Genomic DNA, 13,055 nt, shown 5'->3' with positions numbered 1-13,055 from the left:
GAAAGGAGAAAAAGATAAGACTGATGAGTTAACACGCACACAAATTGATGGGTGGTGAGATTTTGCTCAAACTCGATGGTAAGACCATTGAGGACATAAGGCAAAGGGAAGATCGCGACAAACAACATAAAAAGGATTAAGAAAGAGAGAGAGAGAAGATAAAAAGAAGACGGAGCTAAAAGGAAGGATAGACAAAGACGGGAACAGTTGTACCAAGAGGAGCAGCTGAGAAAGCAGGAAAGAGCAGAGGAACAGAGAAAGTATGACAATAGACAGAGGGCAATCGAAGAATACGAAAGAATAGAAAGAACGAGAGCGGAAGAAGAGGAACAGAAAGTAAGGATAAAAGAAAACAAAAGGACAAGGAGATACAAAGGGCAAATGAAAGTAGAGATATGAAAAGAAAAGAGGAAACAAGAGTAGGAGAAGCAAGGAAACAAAGAGAGTTTGATGACGAACTAGAAAGAAAGAGTATGCAGAGAGCACACAATCTTGAATGGGTGGAAGAGGAATTAATATGTGTGTTCCCATGTGTGTCCTACTAATCCAGTAGTGGCATGGGAACACATAGAAGAGTTCTTCCCAGCACATGAGCCAATAGCAGGTCTGTCTAGAGTAAATCTAGAGGATGAGTTTGACTCTAGAAGCATTGGGAATGCTATTGATAAAGTCTATCATGATATGAGGACTACAAAAGTGCTGCAGGGTATGGCTAAAAATGATTGAATCGAGAGTACGCAGCTGTACGTTAAAGAAGGAGCCTCATGTAGTTTTGAGCCAAAGGAGCTGTCTTTAGATAGACTGACTCTGAATAGAGATGAAGAGGAGAGAAGTCACATGAGTTGGGGGACAGGATATGTCAGACGAGGACAGAGCATCCTTCCGTGGGGAAGAGAAAGACAACTCATGTGGCCCTGAAGGGGTTTTTTCAATGGATAAGGAAGTAAGATGGTTGGATCTAGACCTACCTAAATCTCGGGCATCAGAATCATTGACACGGCTAGACCCACCTAAAGGGCGAACCCATGGTGAGAGGGGGGACTCGCCAAATTATGTAGGCAGGTTAAGTTTGCTGCCAGGTGGAAGGGGGAGTGAAACCATTGTCCCTGCTATGAACAGACAGACATGGGGGATGAGTTTGAGTTTGAGGTTTCACAGCTTTGTTAGAGAAAGGAGGAGCTAGGCCATAGTATATACCTTGGCCACAGATGGATAAGGATAATTTAAGTTTAACTTCTGGCACTGGGAAATGGATACATGAGTTAGAGAAAATGACAGGAGGAAACACGTTAGCTATAGGGGACATTAGTGGTCTCCTGATTGCTACCCCTGGGTAAACACTGCTCATGATGGGGCACCGTTCAATAACTGTAGGGCGGTGTTATGGAAAGCGCTTAGACTACTGTATCTGGACACGTCCGACATGGGAGCTATAATGGCAAAAAAGATGCAGGAAGGGGTGGATCCTCTTGTTTACATTCAGAATTTCCAAGAGCAGTGGGCTTTGAAACCACGTGAGGCTTGGGGGAAATCTATACCGCTATGTTATCATATATTATGTCAAGGGCTGCCATAAGCAGCTCAGAAGCAGCTCAAGAAATTGGTGTGCATGGAAGCTAAGCCGTGGTCAGAAATACAGATGACCATTGTGCATTATTGCAGACTTTTGCAAGAGAAGAACTGAAAGAAAGGGTTCCATGTGTTAAAATCATGGCAAAAATGGCTGTGAACACAAAATATCACGGCAAAAAGGCTGTGGTTTTGCTGCCGCAATGCATGTAAAGGATGCGGGGGACACCCCCGCAACCCTGGCCCCATTATACTATTTAGGGGAGCAGGGGACACCCCTGCAACCCTTGATTCCTTTAAATGGTGTAATGGGGTACACCTGTAACGGGTCACACCACAGCATTTTTGCCACACATTTTTGCACAGGCAACATTTTTGCTGCAATTTTATCACTGCATACCAAAGAACGACGATGCTAGGAAGGGTGTAGAGGCAAAGCTAGTGCAGAAGAAACTGTTAAAATATGCCATTTAAGGGGCGATGTTGACTAGTGGAGATGGATTGGGTTTACTGCAAGTAGAGAACATGCCGCAGGTAAATAACCAAAAGCAGTTCAATCAAAATTATAATGGATTTGCACCATGGGGAAGGGGAGGCTCTTGAGGTAGAGACTTCTAGAATAATCAAGGAAACTTCCAGAAAAATCAAAGTGGGTTTCAAAACATGCAGAACGATAGTCAAGGCATGCAGGAGGGCTAGATTAGACTTCCTCCTCCTATATGTTGGACTTGTGGTATGTCAGGGCACTTGGCTCGTATGTGTAGAAGACAAGGATTTGTGCAGAATGGGCAGTTCTCAAGAGGGGGAACTACAAACCCGCCTGCATATTCACAGCAGAATGGAGATGGGTTTGCTCAGAATCAAACAGCGCAGCAGACACAAGCGCCGAGAATGCAACAAGATTTTCAAACACAGCAGACAACAATGAATCTGCCACCAGGGCAGTCACAGCAGTCACCCATGCAGATACAACTGAGCACAAGCACATGTCAATTAATGACTCCTAGGATAGGGGGTGCCACTGTCAATGGAGGACATCCTTTCACGGGTACAGGGATGAGAATGTATCCACAATAGGAAAGCACACTGGGAGACTTGATGTGTTCAATACTATATGTGATGCAAAATCCTCAAGAGGAACCAAGGATTTACATCAATATAGGAGGCAAATCTTTTTCGTTGTTAGTAGACACAGATGCAACACGCTTGTGTATACGAGAGGGAACATTTTCGATGTCTGGAAATGCCATAAATACTCAAGGGTTCACAGGAGGTACAAGTAGAGTTCCTTTGACTGAAGAATTGCCAGTCTCTATAGGAGAGAGTGACATGTCTGTGTCATTGTTATATTCAAGGCAGTCACGTGTCAATATATTAGGTCGAGATTTAATTACCAAGTTGGACATGACGATTTTGTTCACTTATGAAGGCATAGTGTGTTCAACACCGGGAATGCATTATTTAAACATGAGTGAATTTATTATGGCATTTGCAGGACAAATAGCTATGCGAGGAGTACCTTTAGCACCAGAAGTCTTTCACTATGGGGTACGCATTCTGTTGACATGGCTGCCAGGTTTAGTGGGCAGGACTATGAGAATACCTGATGAATTCTTATTTAGGCCAAAAATACCTATGACTGAAGAGGAACAGCAAATCTTTCCTTTAGAATTACAAGCAGCCATAGTGCAAGGAGAAATGGCTTTGATTGATGGGAATGATTATGAAGGCAGACGATGGAGCACAGCGATTGCCATTGGGGAAGGTTATAGATTGACTGATGTCACGGATGAGGATATATTTGGAGACTATGCATCAGATGATGAAGTAGTATTTGAAATTCCTCAGAAAATGTTTCTAGCGCAGAAGTGCCCCGAGTATTTTGATGAAGACATGGCGAAAGTGATAGTTTCATTATGGACAACCGGCTCCTATGATGTAGGCCTTTTGAAGGGGATTGGAGAAGTGAAGATTAAATTGAAACCCGTAGCAATTTTACCTCGAGCATGGCAGTATCCCATGTCTCGAGAGGCAGATGAGGGTATTTTTAAGACGATATCTGCTATGATGGAACGGGGCATCTGAGTGACGTCACAGTCACTGTGTAATACTGCAATTTATCTGATGAAAAAGGAAAAGGGGGTTGTGGCATTTAATTCATAATTCATGCCGGATTAATCGGATTGTAGAGGCTGAGTTCCCCCTAGTTCCTAATCCTGCGACAATCTTATGTAATATTCCTGTTGAAACATGATATTTCACTGTGATTGAGTTGAAAAATCTGTTTTTCTCAATCCCATTACATAAGGATTCTCAAGATCTGACTTCATTTACATTCAGACAGACTCGTCTGTAAAGTACTCGGTTACCCCAGGGGTACTGTGAGTCTCCATCTTTTCTGAATAGAGTCCTACAGATGGACTTAAGTAATATAGATTTGAGAAGTGTTGTGTTGCAATACATGGATGATATATTGGTCTGTAGCACCTCAGAGGAAGAGTGCAGACGCAATTCAGTTCAGCTGATGATTATTCTTGCAGACACAGGATATAAAGTAGACAAGGAGAATTTACAGTATTGTCAAAGGGAAGTGTTATACATAGGTCAGCTAATTTCGCATAAGGGTAATAAAGTTACTCTTGATAGTGCTGAGGCTATTTTGAAAACAGTAAGGCCACTCACAATAAAGCATGTGGAGAGATTTTTGGGACTGTGTAACTATGTGAGAGCACGGATCTTTGATTACAGTTCATACATAAGGCCCGTGTTGCAAGCTCTGAAGAAAGCACAGGTAACTCAGGAGAAGATTGTTTGGACTGAGGAAATGGAAGAAGGGTTTAATGAGTTGAAAAAGGCAATTTGCACAGCTCCAGTTTTAGGGATTCCCAATTATGCTGTGGAATTAATTTTGTTCTCGCACACAAATGGCACATTTATGACAGCTGTACTTACGCACAGAACCACATTGGGGTACAAGCCTCTTGCATATTATAGTGGGATTTTAGACCAAGTAATGAGGGGTCACTTTCTGTGCAACCAGTCTTTGGCTGCTGCCACATTCACCATTGAGAAGGATGCTAGCATAGTAATGGAGTGTTCCTTGACATTATTTGTTGAACATGCATTGTTTGCCATTTTGGAAAAACCTAAAGCCACGTTGACATCTCAAAGGGCTTCTGCCTATGAGGTAGTTATATCAAATCCAGCGATTCAAATAGTCTGATGCAGAATAGTGAACCCTGCCATGTTTGTAGCAGAACCACTAGCAGAGAACGAGCATGCGCATGATTGTTCGAATTATGAGGAATTCTATGATGAACTCTCGAAGGGGAAGGAAAATGCATTGGCAGCTGGGGAGATTCTTTTTATTGACGGTTCTTTGAGAATCGATCACAATGATGGACAAAGATATACAGGTGCCACTGTGGTGAAACACATGGCCAATGGTGAGTTTGAAGTATTGATAAGTGTACAACTACTGTCTCACTTTTCGGCACATGCTGCAGAATTAGTGGTACTGATTATCGCGCTCGAGAGACACGCAGACCAAGAAGCAACAGTGTACAGTGACTCCGCCTATGTGACGTCGACAGTGCAGGCAGGGCTGGCACGTTGGAAATGGAGGTGCTTTCTCCGAGCCAACAGAACTCCAGTGCAGCACACAGCCTTATTGGACACACTTATTAGAGTACAACAAATCCCAGTAGCCATCGCAGTAGTTAAATGTGCAGCGCACACTAAGAGAGCAGATTTTATCTCACGCTGAAATCAAGAAGCATATGAGGAATCCAAGCGAGTTGCATATACAGAAATTATCATGTCATTTGATATGCCTGATGTGAATGAAAGCATGGTGGTGATGATGAGTGTATTTGAATGTTATAATAATTTGTCTAGGACTCAATTGGCAGAGATTCAAGGGGAAGAACCTCAAGATGAGAAAGACTTGTGGACGTGGAGAGGATATTCTTTAAACCCCTCTGAAGCATTGTGGTGACAAGACAGCACTGATAAACCAGTGATGCCTGTAGACTTATTAAAGGTGGCGCTGGAACAGCTACACTACTCTGTGAATGTCACTAGAGAGAGCCTCACCACAACTATTGTGGAGGATTGGTTCATTCCGAATATAGTAGAACAAATTGCATTTTATGAAGTAAATTGTATCGTATGTCAAAAGTTTACTGCTGGGCACACATTGCACACAATTAGAGGAGTTATTCCAAGACCTAATGGACTCTTTCAGCATTTGCATATTGACTATGTCATCATGCTGCAAGTATTTAATGGATACAGATATATGACTGTAGTGGTATGTCCTTTCTCGAGGTGGATTGAAGCTGGACCATGTACACACCCAGACTCCACCTGTGCAACAATATTCATTGTACGAGAAGTGTTTCCTAGATGGGGAATATGTGAAGTATTAAGATCAGATAATGGCCCTCATTTTGTTAATGAAGTCTTTGAGCAAATAAGCTTGTTGCTTAGCATTAAGCACAAGTTTTCATCAGCATATGACCCACAAGCAAATGGGATCTGTGAGAGACTTAACGGCTTGCTTAAAGAGAGAATAGCCAAATTGAAATTTACCCTGAAGAAAGGATGGTTGCATTGTCTACCACTGGCATTGTACGCGTTGAGAAATCAGCCAGGTTCAGACCACTGTCTTACGCCCCACGAAATAGTGACAGGGAGGCAAATGAGGACACCTCTCAGACCTCTGTCTAGAACTAGAAGTGATGCCCAGACAACATCAGAATTGTTAGGAAAGCAGCTACGTGATTATCTTACATGCATGACCTCAAGTATCTCTGTCATTTCAGATCAGCTAAAGCGGAAGGAGTGTGGGACAGCTCAGAACACAGAAAGAGATGCTGCAAATTTACTAGAAGGTGCCATGAGCCTCGTTTTAACAGGCCCTTCATAGTGGAGGACGTGACACTGTCTGCAGTCGCGCTTCGATTTTCCTTGGAGACGTGAAAATCTACGCTGGAGAACCAGCTTCACCCCCATCCCATCAGAAGCAAGCATCGGGGAAGAACCACAGCACGTGGAGACTAGGTCTATGATGAGGAAGAAATACGCAGAAGCTGTTGAATAAAGATAAAGAGTACATTGGACTGTGCCTTATTTCAGGACACTCTTTCAGTCACTAAAAAAGGAGTTAAGGGAAGATGTTTGATATTTATTGTTAGAGCCACAGGAGATTGTTGACATTGGACTGAGACATGTTTAAGTCTTGATCATAAAGGAAAGCATGCCAGATGTGTAGTTCCTTTTTGACGACTGGAAGAGGACCAGAGAGGTGGAGGCCAAGGGTGGCAAGGGCACCAGGAGACAGGTGGCTTGCAAGGGAGCCAGAGAGGTGGAGGCCAAGGGTGGCAAGGAAGCCAAGAGAGATGTGGCTGGCAAGGGAGCCAGAGAGGTGGAGGCTGAGGGTGGCAAGGGAGCCAAGAGAGAGGCAGCTGGCAAGGGAGCCAAGGAGGTAGAAGGCAGAGAAGACAGGGTGGTAGATGAAGGAGGTGGGGGAGGAGCCAGAGAAGTGGTAGCAGGAATAGCAGAAGGAAGGAAGTTGATGAGGCAAGGGAGACGCCTATCAAATAGTAGGAGGTTGGGCAAAGGCCTCTGTACCAGGATGGTACCCTTGAGATAGACATTAATTATGACTCTAGAGGACTATAAGGAGACTAAGAGGACCTCCCATCGTGTGCCTCCATTAATGGGTGAGGAAGAATAAAGAGAGAGTTGAGCGACCATATGAAGGGTCCATAGGTTGGGTGAGGGAACGACAAAGAGGATGTCAGTAAGTGTCTCTCTGGAGGAAGCACTGACGTAGGAGTAAGCGATAGGAAGGACTGGGTCGGATGCCAGGGTGTCCTTCTTAAGCTTCTTTCTACCAATCTTAGTGACAGGAGAAGCATGAGAGATAGAAAAACAGTTAGAAAAGATAGGGGAGATAGGGAGCATCATAGTGGGTCTGATAGAAGGAGGAGAGGGAAGTGTGAGGAGGAGAAGCGAGAGGAACACTGTACAGTGCTATGCCACACAAGGTGGACAGGGAGGGGATAGGAAGGGAAGGGGGGTGGAGACAAGGGGAGCAGAACAACAAGCTACAACAGAGCGCAGATAATGGGCTAAATCAACAGGCTACAACAGGCTACAACAGAGTGCAGAGAACAAAAACAGAACAGCAGCAGGCAGTGAGAACAACAGCGGGAGCCGGCTCAGAGCACCCTAGGCGGAATAAGAACTGGAGTCAGAAATAGTGATCACAGAAGAGGAAAAAGGCCTAGAGGACAAATCATACCACGAGAACACACCAGAAACACTGACCTAGAGGAGAGAAAAAGCAGGAGTATGCAAAAAACGGAGACAGTGGCCAATATAATCACCTAGGGAAAACAGTACATAGATGCAGAAAAACAGAGTACGTCTACCTGGGTTGCCAAATGGATGCGTGGAACCTAGTGAAGGGTAAGAAATCGCATTGGAAAGGAAAGTATGCATGAGGTAGGGCAGTTTAGTAGGTCTGCACCTTTCTTACCTTGCGGTAGCTGCTGGTTGATGGCTCTGCTGCATGCTCGCACTCACTGTTCTGACCTCTCGGTCACCAAACACCTGTGTCACCGAACACTGCAGCCTTGTCCTGTGAGGGCATCAGCTCTAAGGCCTTGTCCTCGGTAACAGACTTCGACTCCATCTTGTCGAATCTGAGTTTCCTCCTTTCCAGCTTGTATGCAAGAGAAAAGAACTTAGTACAGAATACAGAAGCAATATCTCTGCACCGGAAACACATATTTTGGCGTATTTGTGGAGCTGCCTTTTCATTCTCAGGTTTAGAGGATGCTCTTAAGAGGTGCCTGCTTGAGGAGTCTAGGCGAAGACAAACAGCACAAAAAAGATTCCACTCTCCTTTTGTATGCCACCATAACATCATCACTGTGACCCCATCTTCCAATGTAATCCCAAGAAAGGTGGATGCTCCTATGAAAACCAAAATGTTATTGTGTCTTGAGAAACATTGCTCACCTGATAGCGCTTGCGGTAGTGGTCACCCCCAGATCATTAGGAGATAGATCGCATACAGAGCCCCTCAAGCCAACTCCAAAGTTAAACATTTTGATTAATGGGTTGTGATCACATTCCAATCTGTGTAGGGCTTCTATGTATTTTTTTCGAAGTCCCGGGCACTAAATTAACTAAAACATAGTCAATAATACTGGCGTATATGGAGAGTTCTCTGATATTATCACCACCTCAGTGGGTGATTTTGCCATACAAGGGATGGATCCTTAGTCTGATTGCTAACTCCCACAAATGATGACACACCTTGCCGTACAATGCAGGATGGCGAAATGAAATAGGTATTGCATAAGCAGTTTCCACACTACCGCATTCTGGGAAATCATTGGCGAGGCAGAACCTGGAAGTACTAAGGGTCCCCATCAGTAGCCATCTCTTATTTTCACTTTTATTGGTGGGCCCAGCATGAATTGATTTATCTTCCATATTTGAGATAACAGAAAAAATGCCTCATCCCTTTCACATGACTGATATAAGAGTTAAACAATCTGATTCACATTCACTTAAGTTTGAGCAAAGAAGGAAATGAGTGGAACGGGTGGGAGACAATCGAATGAGTGGAACGGGTGATAGACAATCTTTCAAATGAGAATCGAGTGTCAGACTGTTGTACTGGCCACTTCTCTGCGAAGGCAATACTTCTAATTAAAAAAAGTAGCGCCGCCTCTTACCAGGCTGCAATACCTTCATCAGAATAGTATTACATCCCTAAGCATGGTTTCACTTTTCAGCACAACTGCAATACCTTGAGATGACATTACCAGCAATTCATCTCAGCCGGATTACCGGATTACCGGATTGCCAATTTGCAGACAATGTATCAAGTTAGTTATTATGATGCTTGTCAGCAATGCATTATTTCAATCCAATAAATCAATACTTTATTTCAGCAGTTTGCCATAAATGTGCACCAGGAAACCAGTTCTCATACATTGTTACAAAAAACATAATAAAACATGATCATACAGATGGCCCACAGTTAATTAAAAATCTTTTTTTTTTTTTTAAATATCAAAAACTTGAAGAACTTGACAGGAAACGTTTGCATTCCCGTCATCCACATCATTCTTGGGAGGATAGCTCAGAGCCTTGGAAGGATAGCTCAGGGGCAACGTGCTTGCCTTGGAAGCAAGACGACACAGAGCATCACTGGTTCGATCCCTTAGAAACATCTGGTATTAAGCGAGATATAAATAACCTATCATATCATATCCTGTGTGCTTCCTCTCATCCACATCATTCTTGGGAGGATAGCTCAGAGCCTTGGAAGGATAGCTCAGGGGCAACGTGCTCGCCTTGGAAGCAAGACGACACAGAGGATCGTTTAGAAACCTCTGGGTATTAAGCGAGATATAAATAACCTGTCATATCATATCCTGTATGCTTCCTCTCATAATGTGCACTTCCCTCACTTAATGCATCTTCCCCAAGGCACTGAAAAGTGGACAGTTAAATACAAAATAAAAATAAAAAGTCTCTTACAGCAACCTACTCTTCTAATATTCATGCACCCCTTCACTGGAAAGATCGTCAAGAAGACCAGCACACTCCAACTACACGGAAACATAATTACACTCAGTCGTTCTTAAGATTGTCAGTCTGACATCTGATAAGTGCCATGTTAAGGATTCTTAGTGGGTAATTCATAGAATTCAGCGCACAAGTGGCGCACGCGGCTGGCGCACAGTGTGCGCGTGCGAATCCCTGCGCCAGCCACGTGCGCAAAAATCCATTTCCGTGCACAGCGTATTCATGGATTCCAGCCACCAAAACCAGCCGTGGCGCACAGTGGCGCAGCGACCCTGCAGCAGCGCCAGTTACGCCCCCAAGAACGCCTCTCGCGCAGGGAAAAGCCATCAATATACCCAATCCAGCGCAAAGGGCTGCGCTAACCCTGTACCAGCACAGCAAGCGGGCTACGTGTATCACTGGGGTGCGCGGGAAGTACCTCACGCGATTGGCCCAGTGCGAGCAGGGTACGCGTATTTCAGGGGTGCGCGGGAAATTCCACACGCGATTTCATCATGGTACGTGTATTTCTGGGGTGCACGGGAATTACCACACGTGAATGGGCCCATGCGAGCAGGGTACGCGTATCTCAGGGGTGCGCGGGAAGTTCCACACGCGATTCCATCAGGGTACGTGTATTACAGGGGTGCGCGGGAAGTTCCACACGCGATTCCATCAGGGTACGTGTATGTCGGGGTGCGCGTGAAGTTCCACATGCGATATCCGCAGGGTACGTGTATTTCAGGGTGCAGGGGAAGTTACACACGCGATTTCCGCAGGGTACGTGTATTACAGGGGTGCGCGGGAATTTCCACACGCGACTGGGCCCGTGCGAGCAGGGTACGCGTATCTCAGGGGTGCGCGGGAAGTTCCACACGCGATTCCATCAGGGTACGTGTATTTACGGGTGCACGTGAAGTTCCACACGCGATATCAGCAGGGTACGTGTATTTCAGGGTGCAGGGGAAGTTACACACGCGATTTCCGCAGGGTACGTGTATTTCAGGGGTGCGCGTGAAGTTCCACACGCGATATCAGCAGGGTACGTGTATTTCAGGGTGCAGGGGAAGTTAAACACGCGATTTCCGCAGGGTACGTGTATTTCAGGGGTCCGCGGGAATTTCCACACACGATTGGGCCCGTGCGAGCAGGGTACGCGTATCTCAGGGGTGCGCGGGAAGTTCCACACGCGATTCCATCAGGGTACGTGTATTTCGGGGTGCGGGGGAAGTCTCACATGCAAAATCAGCAGGGTACGTGTATTCCAGGGGTGCGCGGGAAGTCCCACACGCGATTCCATCAGGGTACGTGTATTACAGGGGTGCGCGGGAAGTGCCACACGCGATTTCAGCAGGGTACGTGTATTCCAGGGGTGCGCGTGAAGTTCCACACGCGATATCAGCAGGGTACGTGTATTTCAGGGTGCAGGGGAAGTTACACACGCGATTTCCGCAGGGTACGTGTATTTCAGGGGTGCGCGTGAAGTTCCACACGCGATATCAGCAGGGTACGTGTATTTCAGGGGTGCGCGGGAATTTCCACACGCGATTGGGCCCGTGCGAGCAGGGTACGCGTATCTCAGGGGTGCGGGGGAAGTTCCACATGCGATTCCATCAGGGTACGTGTATTTCGGGGTGCGCGGGAAGTTTCACACGTGAAATCAGCAGGGTACGTGTATTCCAGGGGTGCACGGGAAGTCCCACACGCGATTCCATCAGGGTACGTGTATTACAGGGGTGCGCGGGAAGTGCCACACGCGATTTCAGCAGGGTACGTGTATTCCAGGGGTGCGCGTGAAGTTCCACACGCGATATCAGCAGGGTATGTGTATTTCAGGGTGCAGGGGAAGTTACACACGCGATTTCCGCAGGGTACGTGTATTTCAGGGGTGCGCGTGAAGTTACACACGCGATATCAGTAGGGTACGTGTATTTCAGGGGTGCGCGGGAATTTCCACACGCGATTGGGCCCGTGCGAGCAGGGTACACGTATCTCAGGGGTGCGCGGGAAGTTCCACATGCGATTCCATCAGGGTACGTGTATTTCAGGGTGCGGGGGAAGTTTCACACGCGAAATCAGCAGGGTACGTGTATCCCAGGGGTGCGCGGGAAGTCCCACACGTGATTCCATCAGGGTACGTGTATTACAGGGGTGCGCGGGAAGTGCCACACGCGGTTTCAGCAGAGTACGTGTATTTCCGGGGTGCGCGTGAAGTTCCACACGCGATATCAGCAGGGTACGTGTATTTCAGGGTGCAGGGGAAGTTACACACACAATTTCCGCAGGGTACGTGTATTACAGGGGTGCACAGAATTTCCACACGCGACTGGGCCCGTGCGAGCAGGGAACGCGTATCTCAGGGGTGCGCGGGAAGTTCCACACGCGATTCCATCAGGGTACGTGTATTTCAGGGTGCGGGGGAAGTTTCATACGCAAAATCAGCAGGGTACGTGTATTCCAGGGGTGCGCGGGAAGTCCCACACACGATTCCATCAGGGTACGTGTATTACAGGGGTGCGCGGGAAGTGCCACACGCGATTTCAGCAGGGTACGTGTATTCCAGGGGTGCGCGGGAAGCTCCACACGCGATTCCATCAGGGTACGTGTATTACAGGGTTGCGCGGGGAGCAGCACACGTGAATTGCACGTGTGGGTCCTCCCAGGTGTTCCCTATACACCCTCCACGGCCCCTGCATGTGGCTCACACCACAGGGGCCTACCCTGCACATGTCCTGCAGGCACAACATCCACCATGGCCATGACCCCCAGCCAACCCACATGTCAACTTGCACTACTGCCCACCAACGCATGTCCCCCTGCACCCCCAGCCACCAGGGGCACCCTCCACCAGGCCCCCACCCATGTCTCCTACCACCCCCACCCCCCGAGTC

This window comes from Ambystoma mexicanum, chromosome 10 (assembly GCF_040938575.1).
Source record: "Ambystoma mexicanum isolate Mex_15411 chromosome 10, UKY_AmexF1_1, whole genome shotgun sequence".
Taxonomy (NCBI): Eukaryota; Metazoa; Chordata; class Amphibia; order Caudata; family Ambystomatidae; genus Ambystoma; species Ambystoma mexicanum.
Note: the sequence above shows the minus strand (reverse complement) of the source record.